Source organism: Anser brachyrhynchus (assembly GCF_964034855.1).
Source record: "Anser brachyrhynchus genome assembly, chromosome: 12".
In the NCBI taxonomy this organism is placed as follows: domain Eukaryota; kingdom Metazoa; phylum Chordata; class Aves; order Anseriformes; family Anatidae; genus Anser; species Anser brachyrhynchus.
In genome coordinates this window covers 6,196,635-6,217,780 of record NC_137707.1, presented here as the reverse complement: position 1 = coordinate 6,217,780, position 21,146 = coordinate 6,196,635, and the positions used below count along the sequence as shown (strand labels likewise).

The 21,146-nt window shown below is 46.2% G+C and overlaps 1 protein-coding gene across 2 annotated transcripts in view; it reads right to left on the bottom strand.

Annotated features, from left to right (window-relative positions):
• The window catches only part of MAF (MAF bZIP transcription factor), a 211,305-nt gene that overhangs the window by 114,435 nt on the left and 75,724 nt on the right, over positions 1-21,146 (bottom strand). The gene's annotated exons all lie outside the window — the stretch shown is intronic.

The following is a 21,146-nucleotide window of genomic DNA, read 5'->3' as shown; positions in this document are numbered from 1 at the left end:
AAAGGGATTAAAGATTGAGCTGAAGACCTGAGAGCCAGGTTCCAGCCATTTAGCTCAAAAGTTGGGAGTTGAATAGATTGTGATCTAGAAGGACATACATGGGATATTTCTGATATTCAAATAAAAGCATAGAACACCCGATGAGGCCAAACATACCCTGATTAGAAGGAAATGAAGTTTGTTATCAAAATATAGCAGGGCAGAACACTTGCCTGCAGCATTGTCTCTGCTGAACCAGAAGGCTGATGGCCATCTCTGAGGTGACTCAGGAGTACTCAATGTGTACACGGTTATTGCTCTGGCCAGGGCAGCCAAAAGATCACTCGAGAGCACACGACCTCCCTCATACAGAGCTCAGTGCTTTCCTAGGTGGTGGCATGTCACCGGCAGTGTGGGCAGGGGAATACTGCAGGCAGCCCCCACTGCCTGCAAAGACATTGCATATGTCAAGAGCAGAACTCAGGACCAGAGTGACCATCTCACATAGGGCACCAATGTACCCTTCTGTCCCCAAGCTGTTCCAGAGACAACTTTCAGCATCCTTCCACCCTCGTGGTAACCTTTGGGCCCACTCAGCAGGTGCTGGTGTGCCACCACTGCAGCACAGAGCACAGGCCAAGAGGATTTTCTGGATCAATCATTTATTTCCCCAATACTCCACATGGCTTCCTCCTACAGACTTTGGGATTTGACTTCAGAGGACATTCAAACCAGTTTCTAAAGCACCTCCATGTTTCTATATATAACCCACAGAGCAAGCATTGCCCAATACCTGCCGCTGGGGAAGGGGAGCGGTGTAGGTGGGGACAGCCATTTCACGGAGGTTTGGATGCCTTACAGCTGGCACTTGCCTACAGGTCCCAGGGGAAAACACAAAAAACGCAGCCCGGGTGGAGGCGTTGTGCTGGGAGCTGAGGGAGCCACCTGCATCCCGGGGGACGTTTTGGTCCTTGGTGGTCACTCAGCCCCTGTTGGGCCCACAGCACCTGGCAGTGCAGGCACTGTGGCCTGGCTGAACAGGCTGATGAACCGGCCCGGCTGCTGGAGGAACAGCTCCAGACAAACTTTGTACCTCGCTGCTCTCAACTGGGGTTGGTTTTGGTGAGCTGGCTTTGTTGCTGAGTAATGGCCTTTGGCGATTGGCACGGGAAATGAGACTTCGCTGAACGGCGAGGTACGGCAAACTGAAATGACAAGATTATACTAGTAGTTCATTAAAGCAGATGGAGGAGATTAGGGTGCTTGTTACAGTGATAAACCAAAATTGCATGTGTAAGAAACATGCCTAGACAGGACTTCTTTTTTTAAAAGAAAAAAAATCACAAAATGCTACCTTTTCATCTTTAAAAAATGAATTAGAAAAAGTCTGTGCTGGTAGACAAAGTAATTTGGCAAACGTTGGTATGAAATATAGCTGGAAAATAAGGGTGGAAAGAAAGACATTTCTGCTGGAGCTTGGGCTTCCTCTCCTACAAAAGCCCACAGAAGGGATAAGCAAACCAGATTCTCCGTGCCACAAGCTTTTTTTTTTTTTCTTTTTAAAAAAAAAGTACCTGTATCTTATTTTAAAGAAAAGTAGGCTCCACTATAAACAGAACTAAACACGAGGAATTGTTAGTCATCCCTTTCCCTTGCACGGTCACCCCAGCTCAACACCCCTAAGCATTTTGCCTGGTCTTTGTGCTCTCACTCTTACTTTCATCCTCCGTTTGTGTCTCTGTTCCTTGCTGTAATAGGGTGCACAAGTTCTGCTTTGGAAAGAGCATGTTGCCTGAGTGTAGAAGTGCAGGATACCTGCTTATGGAGCCGTCTATTGAGAATGGTCAGGAGGTAGCCTGAATTAGCAAACACACCTGGTGGTGCTCTGAAATACCCTGATGTCTTAGCTTATGGGAAAAGCAGGTGTCAAAGTTGCCAAATGCAACCATTTCCCAGCAGATGAATATGTCCAGTGACAACCCTGCAGTGGAAAACCCCAGCCCAGGGCTGGGACCTTTCCACGTTACAGGACAACCCAGATTTGATTTTTTTCTGAAGTTGAGGGGACTTGACATCTTTGCTCAAATAGCTAACTGATCTTTATGATTTAAACTGTCCTTCTTATAGGAGGAGAGAGGCCATAAGGCACATCCAATGCATTGGGGAAGTTGGAGCCGAGGCTTGATTTTAGATCTGAACTTTGTCATTCAGGCCTCTCTCTTCCCTTTCTTCTTTTCCTTTGTGTTAGCAATACGCACTGACTTTGTAGATCAATGCAGAAGGCTGTAAATGATGCATGAAATGAAAAATCCCTGTCCAGCCAGCGCACAGAGAGAATACAGACAGCGCTGTACTGTCATTGCTGTGGTATTTGCTGCAATGTTCACAGCTAGAAAAGCCCACTAAGTCCCAGAACAATGCTGGACTATTTTAAAGTCTCAAGCTCTTTAGGGACAGAGGGGAAAGGAAGGGAGAAATGAACTCCCCATACACCCACCTCCTTTTCGTCTTTGTTTCAGAGAGTTTTCACCAGGGCAGACCCTGCTCTCCCACATGAGTCTCTCATTATTCCCCCCCTAAAAAACATTCCTTCCCCTTCTTGGATGGGGGCGGCAGGCGAGGAGGAAAGAGGAAAATAAAGAGATCATATCAAATGAACGCTTTCATCAGGCCAGCCTGGAGTGAATCATCAGCCACACTGCACGGGGACTTGCCTCTCGAGCACAACACTCCTCAGCGCAGGCATCGGCAGAGGTCAGGACCAGTGGCCAAGAGGCCTGGTGGCCATTCCCATCCCCTCGTCCCTCCAGCACGAGGGCGGACGGACATATGCAGAGGTACTGAACTCTTCCCTGCACCGGCACTAGGGATGATGAGTGCTTGGCAGCGCTATTCTTCATATGGAACATTAAGCTGAGGTCTTGCACACTCCTGAACATTAAACATCCCATGATAGTCATGAAGAAGAGCTACGGGTTTTATTAACCTCAGTGTCCTGGACACATTGCACCAGGAAAGTCATCATTAACCTACCTTAAGAATACAGGCAGGGGCCCTCTTCGCAAACTATGCTCAAAGAGCTACAATCCTATGAAATACCTTTAATAATTTAAAGCAACTACCAAATGTTGCTGTAAAGGATATAGCCTCACCTCGAGGAAGAAAATCTGTAATGACTTTGACATAGTAAAGTATCTATAGCTGGATGTTTTTTTTGCTAGTCAATGCTTAAACATCACACCTGAACGTGAATGCTTCCCTGTTCCCCTATCCTCACCCCCTGCCAAAACCTGGCTCATCCAGGCTAGAAGCTATTTTTAATGCATCCTTTGCATCTTACTCAAATGGGAGTAAAGCCCATTGGCAATGCTTCTGCATGTGTTGAGAACTCACCTGAGAGGCTTTAGCACTGAATCAGATGACACCCCTCCAAAAAAAAAAAAACAGATACGTAGAATCCTTAAAAATCAGGCACTTTTTTTTCCCTTTTTAAACCAAAAAGTGAGAAAAAAATAGGTTTATTTACCTGTAGCTATTTACCATAGCTTATAAGAGGAGTTAAGGCATCTACACACCGAGTTTGGGATCGTTGGCTTCATGCCTCCTGCAGCAGACACCGAGGGTCGGCAGCAAGGCAGGGCAGCAGCCAGGCTAGGAAGCACTGCTCAGCCCAGTGTTATAAAAAGAAACTGCAGGCCAGTGCTAAAGCCAATTGATACCAACGGGTGTCAGCTACCTGGAGAGCAGGACTGCTTTCAGATAACCTCTCTAAATATTGCACAGACACTCAGCGGCATGAGTAATGGAGAACAAGAGTTTGTATAACACAATTGGTGTAAGGACGGGGACAAGGAGGAATTACTAAATTACTATATGCAGGGCGGGATATATGAACATAGCTCTTTACATTAACCATCTGAACATAAATGAAGCTAGAACCAAGCAGCACTCACACCTGTATGCAGCTTAGAGAAGTATTTCTCTCAGCTCACCTTCCCCCCCCACCCGGTGGCATGCAGCATTTTCGTGGGCTCCACTTGCAGTTTGCAAAGCACTTTGGTTATATTCATGAGCCGAGAGAAGTAACAGCTTGGCACGGTTATTAGACAATAAGGCTCCTTCCTGCGTCTCCTTTAATTTTACTTGATAGATATGCAAACCAGAGGAGGGAAAAGCTAACCAGGCCCCGCTTATTGACAGCAGACAGCTTCCAGACCATAACCCCGTTACCTCTCTCTTAAGCTGCCTCTGAGAGCGCAGCTCCGGCCAGGCACGGAAGCAGCATGAGGGAGGCTGGGAGGGATGGTGCCTTCCCCAGCCACAGCCTCTGCTCCAGGCACTGGGAACGGTGCGAGAAGTTTTCCAACTGAAACAATTTTTATTTTCTACTTTTTTTTTTTCCAGGGGCGGTTGCTCACATCTGGTAAAGCTGTCCCTGGGCTACTGCCATATGTAAGGACACAAGGTTTTATGACTTATTGTCTGCAAGATTTATGGAGATGATCTATGATCAGCAATTTTTCATATTCTTATATCCTGAGCAAACACACAGAGGGCTGTTCCCAGCACAATAGGAAGGCGTCAAACAAGGAGGTCTCCTGCACAGGCACTGAGTGCAGCAGCAGGGGACGGGCACGGCACGCGGGGACCCTTTCTGCTCCCATTCATTTCCTGAGACAAATGAGGCACGGGAAGAGAAGAAAAATTACAGGGCTAAGATGAGCTGCCCCACCTTTTTTATGATATGCGAATGAGAAGTGTACGATCTGCGTTTATGAAGTTCAATTTTGGAATATCTTCTCCAGGCAGCGCAGGAGCTTTGTGGCGAACGAGAAGCCCAAATGCCTGGTGGCACCTTCACACTGCTAGGATGGCTGCAGGTGTGGGCAGCACTCCCCGGCTGGGCCCCGAGCCCAGCCCTGCCCCAGCCCCTATGTGTTTTAAGGGAAGGAAGTGGCTTATCGCCGAGTTTCACTGAGACACGGCTCCAGCTTTCAGTGTCACAAGCCTTCACCTTTCACTTACATCAGGACCAGCACGGGTAAGGAGATTTAGTGAAAACAATGAACAAGAGGAAGTGAAAAGCTGCCAAGAGCCTTGGTCCAGCTGCGGCCAGGGCTTGCTCTGACAGGTAGCTTGGCTGCTAACGAAAGACGAGGCCTTGCCAGCATTAGCAGGGCATCGCAGGGGAGAAAATAACCACCTCCATCAATTGCTGTGTCTCATATCCACAGTGCTCAGCCTCCATGTGCTCGCCATCTCCCTCCCTGCTGGCATTTTCCTCCACACACGCGTTTCCTTTGCTATTGGCAGTATTTTGCCTTGCAGGGAGGGAACGGTTCCTTTTTAGCCCCTTGACTGCTTTCTGAACCCCAGCCATCAATAGCAACTCATGCTGTCCACATCCACAGGACAGGTGGCTTTAGCTGACTAACACCACAAGCTGCAATAACAGCAATAATTATCAGACTCGTATAAAGTAAAAATAAACCTCATGCCCACAAACTCCACAGAAAACTCCGCACTGGTGAGGCTGGAAGCATCATTGCCCACTCATCCCTCCTAATGCAGCACTGAAATCGGTTGCCCAATTCAGCCATAACTTTGCAATATCATCCCCAGAACAAGGGGGCAGATCCTTCCACAAGTGCCACTAGAGAAGGCAGTCGCTCATACAGCTGACAGTCTGTCCCGACTTACATGCCTGAACAGCTATTTATTTTAAAAGATCATGTTAAATGCACTTCCCTTGTATGCAAGCAAATAATCTCACTTGAAATATAGTCAATTCTCTACAATTCAAACAGATTTGCTCTTTTCCTTCACAAAAAGAGAGATTACGTTATCAAAAAGAATAAAATTACGGAGACCTGTGGAGATACCAAGAGAATGGTAACAGTGCAGCAAGTTACCTGCAGGTGTGGAGAACAGTCTGGCACTTAGTGATCATTTTGACAGAGGCACTTGAAAGAAATCCATAAAATTGATCACCCAGCTGCATAGTTTAGATATGGATTGGAGCTCTTGGATGACTAACTTATTTTGCAGAAAATGTGCAGGTTTTTGTAAGGAGGGGGGCAGAAGGGAACAGAGGGGTGACTTTGGGGCTATAAGGAAGAGACCCTACATCACTGCTAACCCAGCTGCACCGGTCCCCTTGTTTTCTGATGAAAAAAGCCAGAAGTAAGTGCTAGATGTTGAAATGCAGGTGTTAATTCTCACAGCATCTCCACTTCTGGGCCTTGCAAAATGAGGTAACTGCCAGGTGATTTTTCTAGTTCTCCTTAGTCAGGCCTGAACTCAGACACCAGTATTTGAGAAGTTATGATTTCCACAGCCACACATAGCACCTGAGCTTCTGCCTCCTCCTGGATCTGGGAATCAGAGAGTCGTCCAGACAAAAAGCAGTCACAAACAGAAGAGAAACTCAGAGAAGCACCCAGGTATAACCTATGACAGCACAGTTTCAAATAGTGACCCCCGTCAGGTTAACTTACTCACTGTCCTTGCAATACAGGACAATAACTCCTGCTAATAAGCATCTATTTTCTTCTATGACACTGACTGTATCACGCAGGACACAAATTCCCCACTCCTTATCAGCCCTGAGGACTGCACTTTTGTCATCTACAATGTTAGTGTTTAATACAGCAATGCCCCATTCTTAATGCTATGAAAGATTGTATCTGAACAGAAAATGAGCATTTGAAGTGCAGCTCACTTCATTCGCCCTGGTAACTACCTACTACAATTATCAGGAAATGAAAAACATGTACTCCACTACCTTCTCTTTTCACATGTTAAAAAAAAAAAAAGAAAAACACACACAAAGATCACCCCAAACACTACGGGATCATTCATGCATGAGGCAATGCTTTGCACTGTTTCCATGATGTATTACTAACAGACAACAGTTTGGGGCCCTACAAACAGAGGAGAGAATTTCTCATAATCACACATTGTGCATACATGTCCACACAGTCTTTCAGAGCAAACTGAGTGAACATAAAATCTATAGCAATAATAGACTGTCTTTACTTTATGGCAGAGCTCTGGAAAGTTTGAAGCAGATACTGTCACCAAGTTACCATTTAAAAGGCATTAAGTGCAGAAAAAATAAGAAAAATCATTATCTCTGCTGTAGATTCTCTTGCAATGACAAAAATTTTAACTGTAGGAGTCAACACATTTAGAAATGTTCACGGGGTGCTGTGTGATATATATACACAATGACCCCCAAAGTGGGAGTGCAGATATGAAAAGGGAAATGTAATAAAGAATTATAAGAGGGGAGCATAAATAATACACAGTGTAATAACCAGGGAGTGATTAGAAAAAGAGTTTATATAAACTCCCTAAAAGAGTTTGCCCCCCTCCCTTTTACAGTGTTAATAACACTATTTGACTTCAGTCTTCCTAGATAGACATTTAAACAGAAAAGGCTTCAGGTTTACTAAGCAGAAGTATTGGAATTGCAAAAATACCTGATTTTATCCAGGTTTTGTGCTTTCTAACACTGTTAAGCTTCATTAGGATGCTGCTGCACTCAAATAAATGAAGAAATATTTATCATTTTATAGCCTCCTGACCATTAAAATTATTATTTCCTCTGCCAAGAGGTGTAGAAAGCAACACCCAGGATGTTCAGCATTGTACCATGGGCATTGTATAAAACAGCTGGAGGCCAGAGTCGTGTACTTCAGCTTACAATCACAAGAGTCCTGGAAAAAAAATTCATTTTGCATAGAGAATGAGAAAAACACACCAAAGTAATAAGCTGCTTGAGGCCTGAATTTATACCTGTGGAAATTAAAACAGCACTGATGCAAAAGGCATTGCTGCCACAAGAAGCTGGCACAGGACCCAGCCCAACCCAAGTGCTGTCCATGCCTCCTGAGCTCCAGACACCCCTTACCACAAGCAGAATGGCTATTTTACAAAGCCCAGCAGGGTACAGAACAGCTCAGTTGTCTCCAGCCTCATACAGCAAAAGAAGCAGCCAAAAACCACCCTTACCCGGTGGCCCCTCCGCAGAAAAGGCTAAGGAACTAGGCCCCAAAGACCTTCCGCAGGACACCCACTTCAGGCGTGCTTCCCCGGCCTTTCTTGCTGTGCTAGATCCAGCCTGGTTTGTCATACTAGACTCGGAGTTAAATACAGGAACTGTTGGGAAGTCACCTTCTGATTTGCACATGGGGCCTTCCTCTAAAGTGTCAAGTAAGCAAGTTCCAAGCACCTCCAACCATCAGCCTGTGAGACTGCCCCAGCCTCTTACCTTGGAAATCTTCTGACTCGCAATCGATAAACTGCCAACAATATCCATCCTTCCTGGATCAACTGGGCTGGGAAGCTGCTGAGCCCAGACCTCCAGAGGGTCCCTGTAAGTTCTTTCCCCCATCATCCCTAATGGGTGCTGAGTGCTCCCTGTATCCCATGGAGGGGGGCTGGAGATCGCATACAACAGCATAAGCCAAAAGCACTCCTCTCCTGGTTACCAGCAGGGAACCATAAAGGTCTCCTAAGCCTTCAGGCTGATAAGACAGAGACATAGAGTGCATTACAAACAGCTTTAACACCCAAACACAGGAGAGGCCATGTCTGCAAAACCCAGGCCTATATAACAACAGCAACAGTAAGCATGAACACGCCTACCTAAAGGGACCTTACGGCAGGATAATCCTTCTTTCTTCAGCCCCAAAAGACACATTCTGGAAGTGGAGGGAGCTCCCGCATGCTGCAGCTCAACAAGAGCCACCCGGGTCATCAGCAAACAGCACCCACAGCTGGAGCTGATGGGCAAGAGGCAGCACCCGACCACCCCATCCCACCCCATCCGCTTACACTGGTTCCCTGCTTTGCTGTAACACTTGCTTATTGATCCAAAGCATTATCAATTTTTGTTGGACTTCTGCTACAACCAGGCTAGCAGCAAGGCATGCTCTGATCTGCAGCAACTTGAATTTTCTCTATTCACCATTCTTTTCTGGGTGGCTACAGGAAAAATGTGGCCTTACCTCTGCTGACTTCAATTTAGAAGCATTAACATATTATATAACTCAACAAAAACCTTGCTAAAAAAAGGTACATTGTACTCATTCTCCTTACACATGGTGGGGAGGAAAATGGGTATGGACTTCTTCTATGGCTTTCAGTTAATTTGCTATCAATGTCCAGCTGCTTTAGAGTAAATACAGGAACAGGGTGTCATACGGGTATCCTGAAGCAAAAGAAGAGAGGTTTCCTATTTCTTTGTTAGCTAGCAAAGATGGTATGCATGTTATCCAAAGATAATACAAGGGAAGAAATCAATTCTCTGTGTTGTTACACATCCTTGCGTGCAAATGTAAACTTGGGGAAAAAGGAAAAAAAAAAAAAGTGCATTTCTATTATGCTGAGGTCATAGAAATCATTAGTGCAGGCTGATAGGATCATCAGAAAAAAATAAATAAGTACGGCTTCTCCACTCAAGGAAAAAGGTCTCAGCTAGAAGGGTCCCAATGGGTGAAGGAGCGAGGAGTTTGCTCCGTTCTGCCCTGGGGGAGCCAGGGTCTTTGAGGGTGAATCCTGTGGTGTGGATCTTAGTTATGCTTTAGAATTTGAGCCCCAGCCCTGCCTGTGCTCAGCTCAGCTCCACCACGGCCTCTCTGAAGAGGGTGAGGTGCATCGGTGTCCTTCAGTAATGCTCATGCACATCCCTGACACGGCCCTAGCGTTAGACGGCTCCCTCACCAGAGAAATGCGTGTTATTATACAGCTACCCAACACAAATATCATTATCGCTGCTCTGATACCTGCTGGCAAGGGCCGGGCAGCGATATGGCTGCTGGCCTGGATAGGATCGCACCGGGTAATGGATGGAGCGGCTCCGCGCCGCTGCAGGGGTCCCGGGTGCCAGGCCCCGCACAGGAGGCGGCCTCTCCGAACAGAGACTCCCTTCCTGACGCAACCAGATTAAGCAATTTGCTTTTAATTAGTACTGCAGCCATTTCCAAGCTAAGCAGCGGAAAGAGTAAGGAAGCAGGCTGTCTCTTTAAAGTTTAAGTGGATTCAGTGCACACAGTGAATTTAGAGCCTGCTGTTGGAGAAGTTCAGCTTTCTGTCACCGGGACTGTGCTCTCTGCTAATTTTTACAAGAGTTCAAGTTGTATGCACCAGTTAGCAGAGACATTGCAGGGGGTAAAATGAGAATAGAAAGCGTGACCCCTTGCTGCCTGTGTTTATAGTGCCTAAATTATATCCAGACAATGCTTCAGGTCTCCTCCCTTGCTCTGGCAGGGCTGTGTGTGCAAAAACCGTGCACTTTTCCCCTCCGCAGAGAAAAGGGTGCCCTTGGTGTCTGTGAGCAGCTGCCCGGGAATCCCATGCACTGAGCTGCTGGGAGTGGAGGGGAAAAAAGCCCTGGGGAGGCTGGTGGAGGAGCAGTGGGGCTGCAGCAGGAGAATGCACACCGCAGAGTGGGAACCCCCGAGGGAACTGGAGCTCATGGAAGTGGATGTCTCACTTCCACAGTCCCATCCAAAGGAGAGCATCCCAGCACAGCATGCTGGCCGGGCTTTCCTGGCTCCCCCGCCCCACGCTGCATGCTCCCAGTGTGCATCAAGAGGAGGGAAGAACTGCAGCTTCATCTGCAAACCAGCTAGCATGTATGAATAATTGAACACCAAATTAAAAAAAAAAAAAAAAAAGCCTTCCTATCCTAGCCAGCAGATGTACTTTTAGCCAGTGTTTTTCACTTTTTCAGTGTGGTGAACTGTTATCCTTTAATCTCTAAAGAGACAGCATAAATACCCACGCCTTTGTCCATGGCTCATCTCTCCTGCAAGCTCCCTGCAATGAAAGCATTGCTCCTTTCTGAACATGCCCCGGCAAGCACCCTTCAAAAAGAGTGGAGGAAACCACTCCAAAAATAACAGTCCATTCAAGCTCCTGCTCTGTGCGTCCCACTGTCCTTCCTCCATGCAGCAAGGCATACGTGCCTGCAGGAGCCACGAGGCGCTTTGGATGGGCTTACATCAGGCTGCTGGACCAAGGGCTTGTGTGGCCCGAGTGAACACACAAAGTGGAATTTTTCTGCATATTTCTAAAGGATGTCAGGGGAAAAGTCCCCACAGCCAGGACTGGTGCTCTCTGGATGATTAGTATCTGGCATTCCTCTACCTTCACCACAGCTGGTTTAGATTTGAGCTACTGGTTCATTTACGTTTATGCTGCTGGTTCAATAAACAAACACAGTACATAGTCCATCATGCTAACTGCATAATAAAGCTGCTTACCTACTTCCAAACAAGTAGCTTTTATTCATCTGCTCCTCTTTCATTCCCCTCTTTCCCTCTCTTCTCTCCCTATCAAACCCAAGAAGTTTGGGTTTCATTTTCTTTCCAAAACTGGACCTTATATCAAAGATCAGATAATGTCTGAAGTCTCTGCTACAGCCCTTCAAACTGTACTTTGTTACAGAACATTTCCAGAAGTTATTGGAGATATTGCTGGAGATACTGGAGATACTTTATATCCCAGAAGGAAGTCAGGTTATGGTTTCACCCTGGCTCTGCCTATGAGAACACAGCTCCGAGCAAGGCCCCAGATTGCTTCCCAGCCGCCGAGGCTTTTGTGAACAGCAGTCTGAGGTGGGCTTGCAGGGGCTTTCAGGATCACTGGGGCACGACGAGAGACTGATTTCTTCCCACTTGTTGGAAGGAATTACCGTGAGGCTGGGAACCAGTTAACCTGTCCAGAAACCCTGGTTTCGAGAGGTGCCCATTGTCCACCCCACCCCATCCACGAACTCCCTGCTTTCACCCAGAATGAAGAGCACCCTGGGATTTTTGCAAAATCCTTTTAAGCTGTTCTAATGGTAGCACTCTGAATCTGGAGAACTGCTTTGTTATCAATGCCGTGCAAATTGTTCATTTCTTTCTCTCCTACAGCGCTTGCCTCCACTCACTCTCCCCTCTAATAAATTCGTTTGACCGCAAAGGGTGCTTTATGACTCTTGTTTAAAACGGCTTCCTAATGATGCTTGACAACATCTCCTGCCTTTGAAAGAGCCTCGCTATGCAAGGCTCTAATCCCACAAAAGGAGGGATTCTTGTTAACCTGTGCCTCCATCCTTTCTGTTGAGTCACCACCTTTAATGAAGCACTGAAGGGGAACCAAAACGCAGCTGGGAAATTATGGCTTTACATGATCGTCTCTTGCTCCAAGAGAGTTATTGCCCAAGCCTTAATCCCATGACTCAGCCCTCTCCTTGGACCCCCTTTAATTGTCAGAACCTGAGGAAATCCGGGCCGAGGTAAATAACACTTCAGCAGCAACAGAATAGATTCACTTTAGGCAATGAATTTTTAATGAGCTGAGACTGCAGAGGGAACGCAGGGCCGAGATCTGTGCTGCTTATCTGATGGGGAAGGTCAGTGTCTGAACGGAGGGAGGGCATGGATGAGAGAACAGATCTGACAGGGCTCTTCAGCTGAGATTTCAGCTTGTCACAGGCTGGCATACCTTAACATATGAGGACCTTCTCCTCAAAGTAGCAACTTACACATGGCCATGCTAACAGAAACTGCACAGTGTTTTCCCCTGGTAAAGGCAACCCAAGGGTTGTCATCTCACTTTGCAAAAACAAAAACTAAAAAATATACAACGAAGGAAAAAATAAAAAATAAACCAAACTGAGAAAGATCCATGCAGACGTGTCATGCTCTTCCTAGAAAATCAGGCAACTCTACAGACAACCTGCAAACAGAAACATGTGTAAGACTCTGAGCAGCCCATCAGGATATTATCACTTATTAATTAGGGCAGCAGGCTCGGCTGAAACCCTTACCAACCTAACCATCGACACCTCAATAAATCTCAGGCACTGGGACTTGTACTGAATAAGAGTTTAAAGTTCATACAACCACCCACCAGGGCAGCCCTGCCCACCAAGGGGCTCCTGTGGCTTTAGCCAAAAGCAGCTCCTGCCCCTTACTGTTGGGACTGGCTGATTTCAAGCACTTTTTTCTGTCTCATAAAACTCACAAAGGTCTAAAATGTGTTCAGTTCCAGACACGGGTTTACAATGCTGTAACTCGGAGCTCTCAAGCGTGGCAGCTCCCACCCCAGCCTGCTCAGCAGGGCTGCAGGGTGGCTTACCAGCACGGCCCAGCACGGCCTCACCACTGCTCCCGGTGTCCCCTGTGCCCCAGGCTGGCCATATGGGGTGGTCACCGAGCCAAATGCTTGCCTTGTGCCAATGAATATCTCTGCAGCAGGGCATGGAGCAGGCAGGCAGGGTGAAGGCAAAGTCCTGGCAGCTACTCTGCACCTTCAAGAAAACCTGCAGGCCAGGCATGGGCTGTGACCGTGGGCTTTTTTGTCCGGGAATACAACAGAAGTGTTATTTGTCAGCAATCCTGGTCAGATCAGCACTTCTGAAGTGTCCTCAAAGCAATGAATGTTGACAAGGTTGGCTTCTTGCGCACCTAAAACATTTTTTTAGGGTTTGTCAGAAAACAAAACCAACCGGAACACTTCTGCCCCCGGATCCAGGCTTCTTCACTTACTGAAACTTCTATTTCTTATGGGAAAAAAGAAAGATAGTGTTTTGTAGGGAAAGACTTATTTTTCTGTGAAAAAATAAACAAATAAAAGTATTGAGTAGGAAGTGTCTGAGCAGTCCAAGCCTGTACACAATATTACGGAAGTAAAGTGCTGCACATGGGAGGAAAGGAAAACTGCTTGACTGAGTCATTGCAAAACATCCCCCTAACCCACAATCTCCTTGTTATTTTGCCCCCTAACTCACAATCTCCTTGTTATTTTGATCCATACAAGGTGGGAAGGGGCCTGCTCTCCCTCTGGGCAGCATGCTCTCAGGTGTATCCACCATGCCACAGACCAGGGACGGGTAAAGATGTACCAGCAGGAGACAGCACAATTTACAGGGAGCCAGGTCGATGCAAATGTATTGTGAGTAATGGACAGTGGAAGGGGGGAAAAACTCCCACAAGAACAAAGGTGAAAGGGTGCTGGCTCTCTGTTCCTTGCAGGCAGCCAGGATACTAATAAAAACCTTGCTGCGCCAAGGTGGACGATGAAAAGCAAATACCAGTTCTGGGGAACAGATTTACCACAGTGGTGGAACAGGTCAGTGCAGAGGGAAGTGGTTTGATCAGAAAGCCAATGAAATTCAGATAATAATTATGCTCACTTAGAGGCAAAATAATCCTTTCATTTGCTGGGAGGTTTCAGTCATGCACTTTGACCTTCATGCTAGTGTTTCATTAATAGTTTATATTAACAATTAATGGTTGCTTTCATTGGTGTTCTGTGCAACTCGCATCAGAGTTAATTTCCAAGTTGGATGTAATAATACATAAGTCTCATGGGATACTCATATCATGTGACAGCACCTTTATTTGAACCAGGAGTCAGGAGATGAAAATCAGGCCAAACCCCAGCCTCACACGTTTATTACTCGTGTCCAGTCACCCTGCCGAGGGGCTGGACGTTGCAGCAGCTTTCATTAGAAGGCCCTGGTGGATGGCTGCCCGCGCCAGCTGAAGTCTCTTGGCTGGAAAGGAAATTTGTCTTTGGGATGACTTCAGATGCATGGTTAGTCTGGTTTACTGAAGAATCAAAAAACAAAAACAAGCAAACAAACAAACAAAAAACAGCAGGGTCCACATAGATATGCAAATCTGGGGCTTGACAAAACTTGCTGGAACTGAAATAAAGGCCTGGCCTAAAGGGCAAAGCTCAGGTTGAGCTTGGTCTGCTGTGGGGCAGGACCTTGAAGCAATACTGCAACCCAAAAGCACTGGAGAGCTCAGTATCTGGCCTGAAAACCTACCTAGCCCGTGGCTGTAGAAGTAGTTAAAAGAATTGCATGCTGTTTTGACTAAAAATACATTTATTTTTTTATCATGGGAACAAAACTCAATTATAATTGAATATACTTGATACCACAGCTTGATCTTACTACCATTACTGTGTCAGGAAAATATTAAGCAATACACTGACAAAGTTTGTGGTGACACTATATATTTACTCCTATTTAAGGGACAAACTAAGTGTTTAGATTTGGTGGTAGTTAAACTGCAAGGAAATAGGTGTTCTGCTCCCTTGAGTGTTCCCCTGAAAATAGCTCAATTAAGGGACTAATTGAAGAGTAAAGATCTCCCCTGCAGGGCTGAAAAATGCCTATCTGGCATGGCAGTGCCATCCCTGGATGTTTCCTTCACCAGAGACTTTAAATCTGGAGAAGACCAGGACAAAACGGGGAGGCAGATGGCTCCGTGGTGGCATGGGCAGCACCCCCGGGCACCCCTGCCGGGCATCCCGCCCCGGCCGCCCGCCTGCCCCGCTGCCGGCAATGCCGAGCTGCGCTGTAATGATCCACCTGGCAGTACCCGTGAGAGGTAATTTTACAGAACCCCGATGAATCAAGTCATCAATCACTGTCACATCGAGTAGCAGGAGCGCGTGCTCCCAGCCTGGAAAAGCCTATGCGTGCTTAGGATTAGGTTGCAAGTAAACTCAGCAGTGCTAAAATGCTTCCCTAAGTAAGCACTGGCAAAGTCCCTGCTGAAATGTGGCAGTCTGTGCACTGGCTCCAGCGGAGCTTAAATCAAGCCCTATGACTTAAAGTCTGCTGATGCTTTAGCACACAATTACTGCGAGCAGAAGTACTCCTGGCAGTGAAGTTATCCATGTGCAGAAGTATTTGCAGGATCAGGGCATAGCTGCACCATCCTTTGTTCCTTTCATCACACTAGCAATGCTGAATTAAGCCTTCAGCTTTGTCTTTTTCTTGTACACAAGCCCTGCTGTATAGCTACATCACTGTAATAAATGAGGAAGGAGAGGACTTGTGTAGCAGAGGGAATATGATGGGAATAATTATAACAATAAAATGTTAATTAGTTTCTTTTCTTGAAGAATCTTCTTTCCGACTCAACACAATTCCGCTGAAGAACTGAAAAAAAAAAAGCCAAAAAAAAAAAAAAGCAAAAATACGAACTGTTTTTAAATCTTAAGGTTTTATGTACTTGGGAGTGTTTCCTTTTGTCAGAAAGACCAAAAACACAGCAAGAGAGTTGAAAATGCTCTGTCAAAGATGCAAATAGCACGAAGAAGTTTTTAACCAGCCCTAATCATCATGTAGTGGGGGAAAGAGCATGGGGAAGAACAAAGATGTGTGGTTTCTCACACTCTCCCTTCATTTCTACCTCCCCTTGTGCCAAATCTTTCTTTTAAATATATATTAAAAACTCCACTTTGCTGCCCTGCTAACTAACTGCTGGGGACGTGCTGGGCTCCGCACCTCCCTTAGCCTCCTGGCCTCAGCCCTCTGTGCGCTGCACGGGGCAGGGCAGGAGGCACCTACAGGATGTTCGCCCATGATATGGGGACATGTCAGTGCACCAGGGAGCTTTGGACAACCGGGGTGAAAAGGGGCACCCCGAGCCATGGCCAGGGATGGGCAGGGGCAGGGCAGGCAGGTGGTGCTGTGGGCCTGATCCTGATCTGGGGCTCTGAGCCTGCCTGAAGTTGTGATCCTGTGGGAGCTTCTTGCTGAGGGCTATCAGCATCCCAGAGATCTTGCCTTCCCACACAGGAGGTGAGCACAGCTCACCAAGAGTTTGCCTCTTCCCGCACTTCCTCAGCCTGGAGATTAAGAGGTGACAATAGAGGTTGGAACCCATAGTGCTTAGAACAGAAATATATATGTATCTATGTGTCTATAACTGTATATATTTTTACGTTGTAACCTAATGAAGCTCCTTGAGAAGGAAATTCCTGGGAATTCTGATTGTGTGACCCCTTTGATTACACTTTTCTGTGACTCCGTACAGCTATAGAAGCGCTGCTCTGCAAAGGCAGAGAATGCCGTGCTCAAATATTTGAGCGCTCACTCACAGAGGATTTGAAATTGTGCATCTGACTGTGCAATTTGCATTTCATCACCTAGTGCTGGAACAAATAAAAGCAAATGAGTAATGATCCGGCTCCGTGGTCTCGCTAGTGCTGCTGTGCCAGGAATTATCCTGGCTCGGTGGACACGGTGCTGGGTAGGAGAGGGGACTTGGCTTCTTCTCTGCCACTTACCTGCTGGATGGCCTCAGGCAAGTTCCTTAACTCCCCACTGCTCCGGTTCCTGCTCTTAATCCACCACCACTGACCCTCTTTTTAAGAGGTTTGAGGTGAGTTAATGGCGATGGGTATTTTAGCACTATATTGAGACGAGATTGGGCCAGCTGAAGACTTGCACTATTAAAAAAATTAAATTAAAAAAAAAAAAGAAAAAAAGAGTGATTTCACCTTTACACAGATCCATGGCGGTCTGTGTGGTGACTCTCTGCTCTGGGGTGACTTTCATTTGCAAAGGGAAAAAAAAATCATGGAGCTACTTAGAAGCAATTCAGAGCGATGAATACATGTGAGAATACTGCCATTTGCTCATGAGCAAACAGCAGCAAGAAAGAAATAAAAGTCAATAGAAGAGGCATTGGTGTCTATTCAGCGAGCCCTCGTTTACATACAGCAACTCGTACTCAGGAAATGAGTGCAGTACTTGGAAACAGCGATCTCTGTCAAGCAGGGATGGGTGAGCTCTGTTTCCGATGAAGGCTGATGACTGAGGAAGTCATAAAAGCTATCAGGGAGAGGAAAGAGGCAGGTGACATGTGTAAGAAGGCAAATATTAAGGGGATGAAAGGGATTATAAAGCAAAGCTGAAAAGATGTAAAAAGCTGATTAGGAAACCAAATATGACAGAGAGAGAAGAATTGCCCATGGGGTGAATAAAAACAATACAAGATTTCTTTTAAACGGGTAAAGGAGACAAGATTAACGGGGAGGCCACTGGACCACTGCGAGGTGGTAGAAGGAGCTTATTAACATGGGGAGAGGGAATGAAATGAAGGAAATGAAATGATTTCCCCTGGCTGATGCTCATGGGGGAACCTGGAGTTGCCATGCAAGGCACAGAGACAAGGTTTCCTGCAACAGCGAAGGAGGGAAGAGCTCAGAACAACCCTGGCAATCACCAAGGCAAGCTCATGCTGCTGGAGAAGGACAAAGGGCTGCTTGTGGCAAGTGTGTTTTTAACCCGTGCTGCTTAACAGAAGAGCAGGAAAGATTAAGTGCCCAATAACAAAGGTTTGGGGTCTGTCCTTGGAGATAAAAAGAGGTGAGGAGAAAATGATCTAAAGCAAACATCTTTGAACATCCGTGACAAGAGATGGGCGGAAACCAAGACATATTTGCAGTAGGTTATCAGCTGGTAGAAATGAATGAGAAACACACATGCTCTTATTCCCACTAGCTGAGAATCTGGCTCCAGACATGCAGTGTGATTTTAATCAGAGGCCAGGTTTTAGCCATGTTAGCAGGGATGAGATCACCCAACATCTGGAGAAATATGAACTGATAAAAACGTATCTACCCAGCTTCATAAAGGGTAAATCTTGTCTGACAAATCTGGCAGAATTTGTTTTAGGAGCTAATGTGAAAAACAGACAGGGGCGAAGCAGTGGAGCTAATCCACATAGATTTCAGAAAAGTCATTTAAACGCAGCCCAGGATGGTAGACTAATACGTAAGGTTAGCAAGTATGGCATAAAAACCATTGTCCTTGAAAGACTAAGGAAATGGTTAGGTGATTAAGGGCAGGTTGTAATGGTAAAACTTTATGGGTCAGAGAGGAGGACGGTGATGTGGTGAAGACAGCTATATTTGAGGTTATTACGATGACAGTTCAAGGCATCAGAGGTAGACTCATACTTTTTACTCTGTAGAAAAACTATTCTGAGAAAAGTGCTACCCTGGGTGGTTCTAATCCAAAAATCACACCGAAACCAAGGCCAGTCTATCTTCTGGGGGGCATTTACCTTTGTGGAATATAAAATGTTCCCAGGTCAGCAAAGCATACAATGCACAGGAATGAAATCAGGCCCAATGAGCCCAATAAATGAAAAAAAAGCACCCCACCCTAGGCCAGGGCAAGGTCAGGATGGCCAGAGGAATATATATTATGGTGATGGGGTATCCTTAGCTGAAAGATCTCAGAAAGAGGAAAGGATTTAAGTAAAGATGTGGCACTTCCTGAATGCACACATACCCCGTCTGGACAGACCTGCACGTTGGTCCAGGTTCTCCAGGGCAATGGTGGGCAAGGCACAAGATAACAGGATGCACAAGAGCAGGGGAGAAAACAGAGAAAAACAGGCAGGATATTAAGGGGATGGTCCAGAATATGACACTGAGAAAGGGGCGGTGGTTAAGCGAAGACTCAGGCAGGCTTCAGCAGTGTAACACAGCACCTCTGTCAGCCACTTTTACTAAAAAGCATAGCAGATGTTCCCACAGTACTGGAGCAGCAGTGTGCAAGCTGGAGACTGCAGTGAAGCCCCTCAGCACATCCTCTGCAAAATATGGGCCCTCTGCAAATGCCCATCCTGTGGGTGAATCTAAACACACTTTGAGTCTCCATGTTCAGGGCTGGGATTTTCTCTGCCTCACACTCATCAGAAGTCCCCAGGGCTGGCATTTCCAAGCATTCAAAGGACTTGAGGTTTACCTGAATGTCTCACAACTTACTTGCATCCCTCAGACCAGCAAAGCCAGGCTGGGAAGGTCACCAGGAGCCAGCCATAAAAAACTCACCCCTCTGTGGCAGCTCGTCTGCTCTTTCCCTGTCAGGTGTAGGTGAAACCAAGGCATTGCCTGAAGCCAGGGGGGCCAGCACAGCCCCAGCCCACCCCACAAACCCAGACATGGGGCAGGGGGATGCTAGTACAGGAGCAGGAAGGCGATGAGAGGAGCACTGCTCGCAGCGCCCCTGCTCATCGCAGCAAGCTGCGGCACAGATAGGAATCCCAGATTGATTAATTGATTAATCACACCTGCTAATTACATTGAACAAATAGGCAAAATTAATATTTGATGTGGGTCTCTAAAGAGACTGTATGGATCAATTTTCCACAGATAAGACAGCAAAGTTCGTGCAGATAACACTGAGAAGCTCGGCAGCAGCTTCCTGGCTACAGCTGGCTCTGAATCCACCGACACCCTGCGATGCAGCGCTCGCTGCTTGCACCCGGTCGTGCAGAGCCCTGACTCGAGTGTCATACATGAGTTGGGTTTGTTAAGACATGCACACACATGCGTGTGTTCAAAGCTGTTTTCGGTGCTGCCTGTCTGCTGCTCCTCTGAAATCTGAACATCAAAAACACATCAAGATAATGAAAATAAGAGATCAGCTGCATTTAATACATAAATCTTTGTTATAAGCATTGTTCTGCAGCTCGGGCTGACTTCGAGTCAAGCTCCCATTAATATTAAGTAAAAATATTGGTGTTTTTCAAAGGCCTGTGAAAATTCCCTTGTAAAAAATTCTGTGGTTGTGTATCCAGAGCACAACTCAGCATCGCGCAGAGACAACTGAAGGCTGCAGCAGCACTTTGGTCCTGTTTATACCCTTAACAGGGGGAAATTCATTTGTGTGTGTGTGGCCCTTTTCAAAGGAGTCCGGGTTCACCTCTCATTCACATGTGTGCTGACCGCAGGCACAACAGCCCAACTGGAAGCATAACTTGTAGGTCCTGCAGTGCAGAGCACACAGAAACCCACGGGCATTGTAGGCAAAGCCAGGTTTGTTTCAGTGACCTTGCCAGGGCCACTGCCAAAACCTGTCCTTATTCCCTGGGATCTCTTCACCTCAGAGCCAGCTCCTGCAGTGTTTTGTTTTTTTTTTTTTGGAAAGCTCTGGATTCTTTGGGGGTGAAGGTTCCTACATAAATATACATTATTATCATATATTTGTCAGGAAGATTCTGCACTGATTTGGTGGCTTTGTGGAGAATGGATTTTAAAATGGATTTGTTATTGTGACAATGAAATTCTTTTGTCTTGCTTTAATGCCTAACTATTACCTAGTATAAGTAACAGCCATTCTGCAAATCTAATTCCAGGTTTTTGTTTTATATACCTCTACTAATCTAGAAAATCTGGTTGTATTAAGAAACAGCATCAGAAATGAGTTAAACCAGTATATCCTCATAAAGCTGAGATAGGCATGAAATGTAAGGAAAAATCCTCCTGAAAATAGGCTGTGTTTTCAGTCCCAAGTCTTTATTTAATAAACCTACTTCAGAAAGTTCAGACCATCTACAAACATT